A 9,878-nucleotide genomic window follows, 5' to 3' on the forward strand; every position below is an offset into this window, starting at 1 on the left:
GATATAACACTTTAACATCAACGAACCGACAGCGTGGTGTAGTGGTAAGAACTTATGCTACACCACACATGAGGTCGTGGGTTCAATCCCCACTGATCTCATGCTGTAGCGCCCTTAAGTAAGGCGCTATAAATGGTATGAACTCCTGCTGAGCTAGCACTTAAACAGCAGCATAATTACCGGGCAATTATAGTCTCTATAATATCCCAAACTGCCAAAGGCAACTCGAGACTGGGTCGGAGTAACTTATGTTACTCTATGTTTAAGTCGCGCATTCGACTTTTCCACATCGAGGATAAAGATATATACAAAAAAAAAAAAACTAATCTATTTTAAAAATAAATTAAAGAAAAATTTTTCAACAAAAAGTTTTTATTTCAAAAACAAAAACAGCATACCACATTATGAATGTTTACTAAAAGTGTGTATAAATTGCTAACAACAATGTCTTTTAAGCAAAAGTTAAATAATATTTAAATTAACTGTTTTGTTAACACCTAGCAATTTTTAACACCATAGAAAAAAATATTTTACAAAAAGTTGTACATTTATATGTAAATAAGTACGAAAAAATATGAATTTAAAAAAAAAGAAAAAGTACATGGTTTATACCACCATTAAGATAATTAAATTACAGTAGTTAAATGTATCAGTGAAAAGTTAGTTAGCTACCAGAAAAAACGAGGCTGCGAATGCAAATTGCCATAATTTATAGCACAATACAGTTAAATACAAAAATATTTGGTAATGAAATTAGTTTGTATGACTTAGCTACCAGGGAATAAACGCACTTCAGTTGCAACTTGTCATAACTGTTCGCACAATACAGTTGAAAAAATGAAATAAAAAAGTCATGTAACTAGTAAATTTGACACGAGCTTAAAAACAATGTCATGCAGCATGGCAATGTTAAAAAAACTACAAAGGTCTTACATATACATTGACAAACAATGTATTATACTACATGAAACTAAAGTACTTCAAATAGGAAAGCATCAAAATTGAATTTACATTACGTTACACAGCCATTTCAATTGTGTTGGGCAAAAAAAGATAAAGCCCAGTCATTCAAATTGATTTGGATAAGTAAATTAATCAGCAGCTTATAATTATAGGGCAATTATAATCAATAAAAAGCCAAGGCAACTTGAGACTGGGTCAGGGTAACTGATGTTATTCTATGTTTAGATCGTTAAGTCGACCTTACCACATCAAGGATAAATAAATGTGAAAAAAGGTAAAAATAAAATTATTTAAATTGTGCTGGATAAGGAAAGATCAAATTCGGTCTTTTAAGTTGTTTTGGATGGAGAAAGATATACGAAAAATTGAGCTGTGATCTATTAACCTCTTGTTATTCCTGTTAAAACAAAATTTTAAAAACTGTTTTAATGTGTTATTAAACTATTTTAATAAACAAATACCGATAATTTATTATTGGGTGGATATAAATTCAGAACAATATTTCTTTGACTGTTTATGATTTTTAAATTAGATCACTACAGAGTCCAAAGGTTATTATTTGTTACGATACGGTATTGTGATTTAAAATGACTTAGCTTTACTCTGTCACTTAGGTTAAGTCATGTGTTTTTTTTTAAACCAATTTAATAAACAATTTTCTGTGTGCTAAGTCAAATAGAACCGGTAGCCTATGTATAGGTAATTTAAGTAAATACAAAGAAAAAGTTTTTAAAGTAACTGAATAAAGAACAATGTGACTATTAATTTTTGCTTAAATTTATGAAGTGACTAATAACATGGACAAATTAAATGTATATACTTACCAAAAAAAAATAATCCATCTCTAAGGTCACAAAGAACCTGCTGCTTCACAAAGGCAACAAAATCCTCCATTATTTCCGAATTGTACACAAACTCTCTTTTTAGGAAAACTGTAAATCGCATTGGATTGCCTAAACAATAAAATGTGTTAAAAATTTGTTAACTTTTTAAAACATTAAATAAGAAATGCTTTACCTATTTTGAACTTATAATTTTAACATTTTAGTCTTTACTGCATGCTAGAGGTGTAAGACCAATAATGAAAGTTTTAATTTGCCTATTAGGTTTGCATAATTTTAACCTAATGTCTATTTCTGCATGAAACACTTGATTTGTTATATTAACAAAAGGGTTTAAAACAAAATAAGATTAAATTTTAATGTTACCTGGCTGTTGCATAATTAAATGGTGGTTGTTGTTGGGTACAGTTGGATTAGGGGACCTTTGAAAAAACGACTTGTTAAATTTGGAAATTTTTTTGTAAGAAAGTTATGATATATGCAAGTTATTAAGGTTGACTTAAATTTAAATAATTTACTAACCAGTTTATGACGAAGGAAACTGAGAAGTTTTTTATATCCTGCAAGACCTGACCTCTTATAAAGTTTGAAAGGTCTTCCGAATTCTAAATATATAAAGTTGATAAATTTAAACAAGACACAAAATCACATTTTATGTAGCAACTTTTTGCCCGGCAGCTTGGTGTAGTGGTAAAAACACTTGCTACACCATCATGAGGTCGTGGGTTTAATCCCCACTGCTCTCATGCTATAGCACCCTTGAGTAAGATGTTATAAATGGTGTAAACCCCAGCTGAGCCAGCACTTAATCAGCAGCATAATGATTGGGTAATTTTTATCTATAATATCTCAAACTACTAATGGTAACTCGAGACTGGGTCGAAGTAACTGATGTTACTCTATGTTTAGGTCCCGCATTCAACCTTCTCACATTGAGGATAAAAATATATACAAAGAAAATATTTAATTTAATTTCTGGTTAAAATATGTGTTGGATTACTCAAAGTATATGAATATAAGAAAAACTAGTTGGTTTGTGTTAGTAGGATTTAAAAGGGTTTGTTTAAATAAAGTTTCTTTAAATTTATTAAACATTTTATACTAGCTTGGAGTAACAATTGTATTGGTTAAAGTAGTGAACTATTCCTTTTAAATAACTCAGCTAAATAACATTTTTTAAGTTAAATACTAAATTGTTAACTAATAACTGCAGCTAACCAGGTTAATTAAAATTATTTTGCCAAACTATATACTCAGATAAACTAGTCAGCTTTTGTTTTAAATACATTGTTTAATAGATAGGCTGTTACAAATTAAACAAAGTTGAATTGGAGACAAGAAAAATATATATAGTTACTGAAACAATATATATATATATATATACAGGTTTTTGTTTTCAGTAAATTTATTTGTCTTCCATTTACCTGAATAAGAATAATAACTAATGTTATTACTTCACTTGAAATTGCCATGTTCTTAATCAACCAATAAACTTCACGTTTTAAAATTTGTAAATTAAGACTTAAATAAACGTAGTAAGAATACCAAATATTACTAGGTCAAAAAATTGTACATTAATTTAGCCATAAACCAATAAAAATAGTCAGAATTAACAAATTTATAAATTAAAAAAAAAACAGATATGCTGTGCCACCACGCGTTAGAGACGACATTTGACCGTGACGATTTATTATTTTATATATTCAGAAATATTAAAATTAATAACTTTTTTTTAAATAATTGTAGGGATTAATTTTGTTTTGAAAAAATAAAAAAATTTGTATATCAAAATATATATTTTATTAAAATTAAAACTTTATATTACCTGACTTTTCCATTTTCCCCTTTTTCTTTAAATATTAAACTTTTTATTAACAATAAACAATATTTTTTTAAACTACCTAAACATATTAATACATTATAAATATATCCTAAAATAAAACATATGTTTTTATTTATTTGTCATACTCTTGTAAGGATAAATATTGTTCAGTATTTTTTTAATCATTCAAGTGTAAAAAAAATATTAACCAATAGGAAGAAAGTAAAGCGCGCATAAATTTTTGAAAAAAGATTAACCAATAGGAGGAAAGTAAAGTGCGCATAGTTGTTTGAAATAAAGTCACTACTATTTCATAATCATATTACCTATTATCTTTTTTTTTCTGTAAAATAAGTCTTTTAAAACTATTCAGAGTCTAACAATTTTTTCTTTTTTCGTCTAACTATATTTACTGAATTTAAACTAATTATTAATTTAAAACAAATTGCTAAAATATTGTATTTCAAATGTTAAAAAATGCGTTTAATATCTAATATCTAAATCTTAACTAAACAAATTTATTGCCATCCTTGCGTTTGGAAAAAACATTTTTTTTTACCTATGGTGAAGGAAGTAACTATTGTACACTTAGACCTATGGTGAAGGAAGTAACTATTGCACACTTTTTACCTATGGTGAAGGAAGTAACTATTGTACACTTAAAAATTTAACCTATGTATTAAGTATAGTATTTTTAGTACCATATAGCCTAATGTTAAATGCAAAGGTGGGCACTAAACCGTTAATGCGTTAATCGTTAATTAACGAAGTTAAATTTTTCAATAAAATTTAACTTTTAAGTTAACTTTAAAAATCGTTAACGGACCTGTTAACTTTAGTTAAATTGTGCTTTCGTTAAATTAAGTCTGTTAATTTACTATTTTTACAAGTTTACCATGGTAATATAAAAGTATATATGTTTTATTTTGCCGTTTATTGGGTTTAATCGTTTCAATTTTAAAGGATGTACTGACGATGTATTGACTGACGTATAAACGATGTATTAACGACGATGATGATGTATTGAAATTTTAAACGATGCAATTTTAAAAACGTCATTTAAACTTACGTTCGTGTAGTTAAAATATCAACTAAGATAAAAACTGCGTTTTTTTAAAATAGGGTCGTTTCTTTGTTTGTTTTATTTAAATTTTAACATTAACGTTTAATGATAACTACCGTTACATTTTGTTTAAATTAACTTATTAACGTTAACGAAGTTAATATACTGTGTAACGAATTACCACTTAACGAAGTTACTTTCTCGGTTAACTGTGCCCACCTTTGGTTAAATGTATATGTTAAAAAATGTTTTAAATACACTTCAGCGCTTTTAAATACACTTCTACAAAAGTAAAATTTAACAGCGCCTAAATGCTGTTATAAATTTTATACCTAAATATAACTAGCAACAAACAAAAAATTTGTAACAATAATCTATTCTACATAGCATAGCCTTGGTATTATTCTGTATATAACTTTACCGCGTATGTCCTATCAAATAACCAGGAAACAGAAGATTACTCAATTAATAAGCCTAACTTTATAACACTTGCATTTTACAATTGAACTTATATTTAGTACCAAAACTAAGCTTAAACTCTTGATATAAGTTTTTAACATTACCAAAGTAGAATTAAAGTTTAAGAAAAAAATTTTTGTTTTAATATAATTACATCTGTTGCAACCTTGGCGCGTATGCCCATATGAAATACCGAGGAAACAGGAAGACAAAACAATTAAATAAGTGCTTTATAAGCGTTCTATGATAACTAACTTTAATACCGCAACTAAGCATAAGTTTTCGATAACCTTAAAATGAAAATAAAGTTTAATACAAATTTAAAACGAAACTTGAACATATATTTTATTTTCGTTCTGGTTTGCTCTTTGCTAATTCTAATTTAATTTATAATATTGCTTTCATTATTAATCAGAAGAAAAAAATATATATTTTTTGTATATCTGGTTTAACTGTAGTAATACACAATTAGAGTAAGTACGTTTTTTAGACCCTTTTTACCGAGTTGGGATTAAACGATGTAAATATACAAAGGTTAAGTTTTTGATAGTTTTATTAACATAGGCCTCACCAACACAAAATAGCAATTAGTAACTTTAATGCGAAAAAGAATGGAAGTATCGATATTTTTGGCTAAATTGCTATTATTTCCTAAGTCTATTCATTAAAATGTGTTTATTACCCTTGGTATAGGTGGGTGTTTTTTTTTAAATTACTAGTCATCCCTGTACCATATTATTTTAGGCATAACCAAACAACATATACAAACCAAACCCATGAAGGTAGAGTCTATTTTATTATGGCCTAACAAACAATTGTGAATTTTTGCGTGTTTAAAAATAAATTTCGTTTTTACCTTTTTTTTATATCTTCTGCTAAGCAAATATTGTAAAATTTTATATGTATACGTCATTTATAAGAGAAATATAAATTTTCTTGTTTTTACCAAAAATGGGATTTAGTTGCCTAAACAAAGATTTATATTTATTTAACCCAAACGGACTTTTTACGAATTTAAAGCTCAGGGTATTTGCCTTAAATTGATTTATAAATAACAAGAACTAAAAAGCTTTTATTTTTGTTCAAAAAATATAAATACATTTTCTAATTAAATAAAACAAAATTTGCATGTGATAATATATTTTATGCAAATAGCGTTGGCACATTTAAAATACAATAAATAAACTTATATCAATTTATAAAAAAGGGGGTTAATGTTATGACTAAGGGTTAAAACAAAAGTTGTAAAAATAGTTCGTCCTAAAATACATTATGTATAAAGTTTCCCATTTTTTATTATATATTGTTTTATTAAAATATGCTTAAATTGTATGCGTGGATATTATTGCTAGAATAAAAAAAAAATATTGCTAGAATAACCCAAATAGTTTCTAGTTTACGTTTGCGTTTAACCCCCCTTTTTTATAATTCTTTGTTTGGTATATTAGCATTTTTTATTGTTCCTATATTCGTTTCTTATAAAGTAGACAAAAATTGGTTTATGTAAATTTACAATTCGATTTTTTAACTTATAACGAACTTATAAGTTAAACATAGATTGTTATTTATGCAGTGAATCTAATACGCAAAAAAATTAAAAATTATGTTGTTTAAATAAATTTAATCGGTATATTTTAATAAAAGATTTTAACTTAATTAACAACAAGCTGTAAATTTATACTAATACAGTTTACTTTTTTTAACTGTTTTTAATTTCTGTATTGTCTTTTAATAAAAAATATAATTTATTTTAAAACTCGTCTAAAATTAAACGAAATTCGTGATTGGTCGATTTAACTTTTACTTTCTAACTTTTAAAAATCTAAATGTACCTATATGTCGTTGCATATCACTTCAAAACGACAAATTATAAGTGTCTGCATAATGTTATAACTGAGCTTTATCAGCTGTGGTTTAAAGATTAAACTAAGCTATATATTATTAAAAAAACAGGGTATACCCCTAAATACGTCCCCATCTTCTTTTTGCTTCGAAGCCATAAATTGCTAACTTATCGGGTGTTAAACAACGAAAAAACGTTATATCATAAACGCCCTAAAACGCCCAACAACAAAAATTCATAAAATTTAACTATACTTTCCTTGTCTTTCGTTTTGTTATTTTTGTTAATCAAATGGTATATTATATTCTAAAACTAAAAGTTATTTAAGTGTTTTCTTTCTTGAAACTGTGTTGTGTTATGTGATCTATTCACCGTATTAATTCTATATAAAATTTTCGTACTTTGTAGGTAATTAATAGAAAGTTAATCGAAATTGATTTTCATCACGGCGTAACCAAATATCCATGCACGTTAACACGCTATTAAATTAAATGATTATTATTTTGATAAAAAGAATCAGAAACGCACTAAGGTACCGTGAATCGTGCGATTAATTAGTGAATATTGGCTTTGAAGCGTGTATGAAGGTGTTAGCAAAATCATTTAAAAAATAAATACAGTGAGCGTAGTAACGTAACTTTTTTAAAGCAAATCAAATTAAACTTTTTGTTCAAAAATATTGCCGTAAACTTTAAACCAAAAACAAATAAATCGTAAAACTAGTACCTTATAATATAACACAATTTCATTATTTCTTTGTGTAATGGGTTAAATTTTTTAAGATTTTTAATTCTTGTTTTGTAGGGGGTTATCTTTTTTACAATATTTTTGTAGACGTGAATTTATAATACAAGCGTACAAGCGAAAGTGAATTTATATTACTATAATACAACTAAGAAAGGTTGGTGCCATCAACCGCTTTGAAACGAGTTAGAAAACGCCCGACTTAATGACCATTTCAAATTTTTTAAACGACAAAGTTATTTCTTTTAAAATAAATCCGATATGCTTAGAGATATTTTCTTTTAAGACACATTCAAACAGCTATAAATCTTTATAAACTAAAACATTGGGGATTTCTTTACTTTCAGCTTGCTTTTAATTTTTGCTAACAAAATTTAATATCTTGATGAAGCGTTATATTTCAACCAAAAAAAAAATAATAACTGATTTTTCATATAATGTATATGGGTTATATATAATCATATTTTAAACAGAAATAAACCAATGTTTATTAAAATATTATGTTGAGCCATTTTAGTCAGTCATAAAAAAACATTCTATTTGGTTACGGTAATTTTTTAACTTGTGTATTATTGGTTTTTAGGTACCATAGCACGCTACTTTTTTTTAAATAAACCGTATATAGTAATAATAACGGTAAACCTTATGTCTACAGTGAATTTAAATTTAATTTTGTTTAGTTAAGCATAACTTAAACGATCCAAACAAATGACTTACTCTAAATTCAATACTTTCAATATTATAATTAAATAAAATGTCAAACATAATTTTAACATTTCAGAACACATTTGTTTATCACATTTGTTTATTATTATATAGGCAGCGTGGTGTAGTGGTTAAAACACTTGCTACACTACATAAGGTCGGGGTTAGATCCAAACTGCTCTCATGCTGTAGGGTCCTTAAAGAGATGGTTCGGTCGCAGAGTTTCTTTTTTAACTATGTTGGAATTTTTCCAACTTGCACGAGGATACTATTATTTTAAAAATTGGTCGAGTAGTTTTTGAGATATCAGGATTTGAAAGTAAATATTGTAAATAGGGAAAATCCCTACGCTCGCAATCACGTGACGCACGACTTAGCATGAAAAGCAAAATGTATCCATATTATTTAAGACAGTTGTTACTTTTTAAGTATTTTTAATTGGGTAGGCAGTGTTTAAAATTTTTTAACATATTATGGCTATGCTGTTAATTTTGAAAGTTTACCAGCCAAAAATGCTTACAACTTTTAGCAAGAAACAGACAGGTCAACTAAGTCTTATTAACACAGTCTTAGTTTTGTTTAAAATAAAATTACTTTATTGTTGTTAACTAATATATTGTCAAATTTTTCAAATAAGCGTATATAGCCTATATAGAGGATATATACTTTTATTTTGGTTATACTATAACGATTATTTAGATTATATTTTTACAAGTGTAAAGCACAAACTAAAGTTAATAAAGGCAGCAAACACTAACATTTGTTGCCAGAGGTACAAGTATTAAAAATTTTTTGGAATTATTAATTAAAAAAATACATAAGATGTTAACCAGAATATTTGATTTATAGTTTATTGATGTATTATAACCTTTATGTGTCTTAACCCATGTGACGTTTAGTGATTAGAACTATTTTTATATAATACCCAACAAAATTGTCGTATATATTAAGTTTTAAGCAAAACTTACTGTTCTAACAGGTAAACTTTGCTTGAGTAACACTCAGTTGACCTGTCTGTTTCTTGTAAGTGTTCGTCAGCCAATAACGGCATGTAAATTTCCAAAATTAACAACATAACCTTAATTTGTTAGAATTTTTTAAATACGGCCTACCTAATTAAAAATACTTTAAAAGTTAAAAATGTCTTATATACTATGGCTAAATATTGCTTTTTATGTTAAGTTTGTTTTCTGCAAAAAAAATAGAAAAAAGTGCAACAAACGGCTTAGAAAGGGCAAAATAAGAATATTTTCCTATGTCCACCAGCATATGATCTTACGACGATGACGTCGTGCTTTACGTGACTCGCGAGCGTTGGGACTTTCCCTATTTACAATATTTACCTTCAAATCCCGATATCTCAAAAACTACTTGGTAATTAAAAAAGCGGTACCTATAAACTATACAGGATCGAATGGATCGAATGGATCGAATGGA

General features: G+C 27.0%; 1 long non-coding RNA gene across 1 annotated transcript; it reads right to left on the minus strand.

The window, feature by feature from the left end:
- Positions 1 to 506: 506 nt before the first annotated feature.
- Positions 507 to 3,738, minus strand: LOC145763509 (uncharacterized). The gene is made up of 5 exons (XR_014288427.1): positions 3,631 to 3,738; positions 2,328 to 2,410; positions 2,172 to 2,227; positions 1,788 to 1,916; positions 507 to 1,360 (listed from the first exon to the last, which is right to left on the minus strand). It is a non-coding gene; the product is annotated as an uncharacterized LOC145763509 (long non-coding RNA).
- Between the last annotated feature and the right edge of the window lie 6,140 nt (positions 3,739 to 9,878).

Source organism: Corella eumyota, chromosome 1 (genome assembly GCF_963082875.1).
Source record: "Corella eumyota chromosome 1, kaCorEumy4.1, whole genome shotgun sequence".
NCBI lineage: Eukaryota > Metazoa > Chordata > Ascidiacea > Phlebobranchia > Corellidae > Corella > Corella eumyota.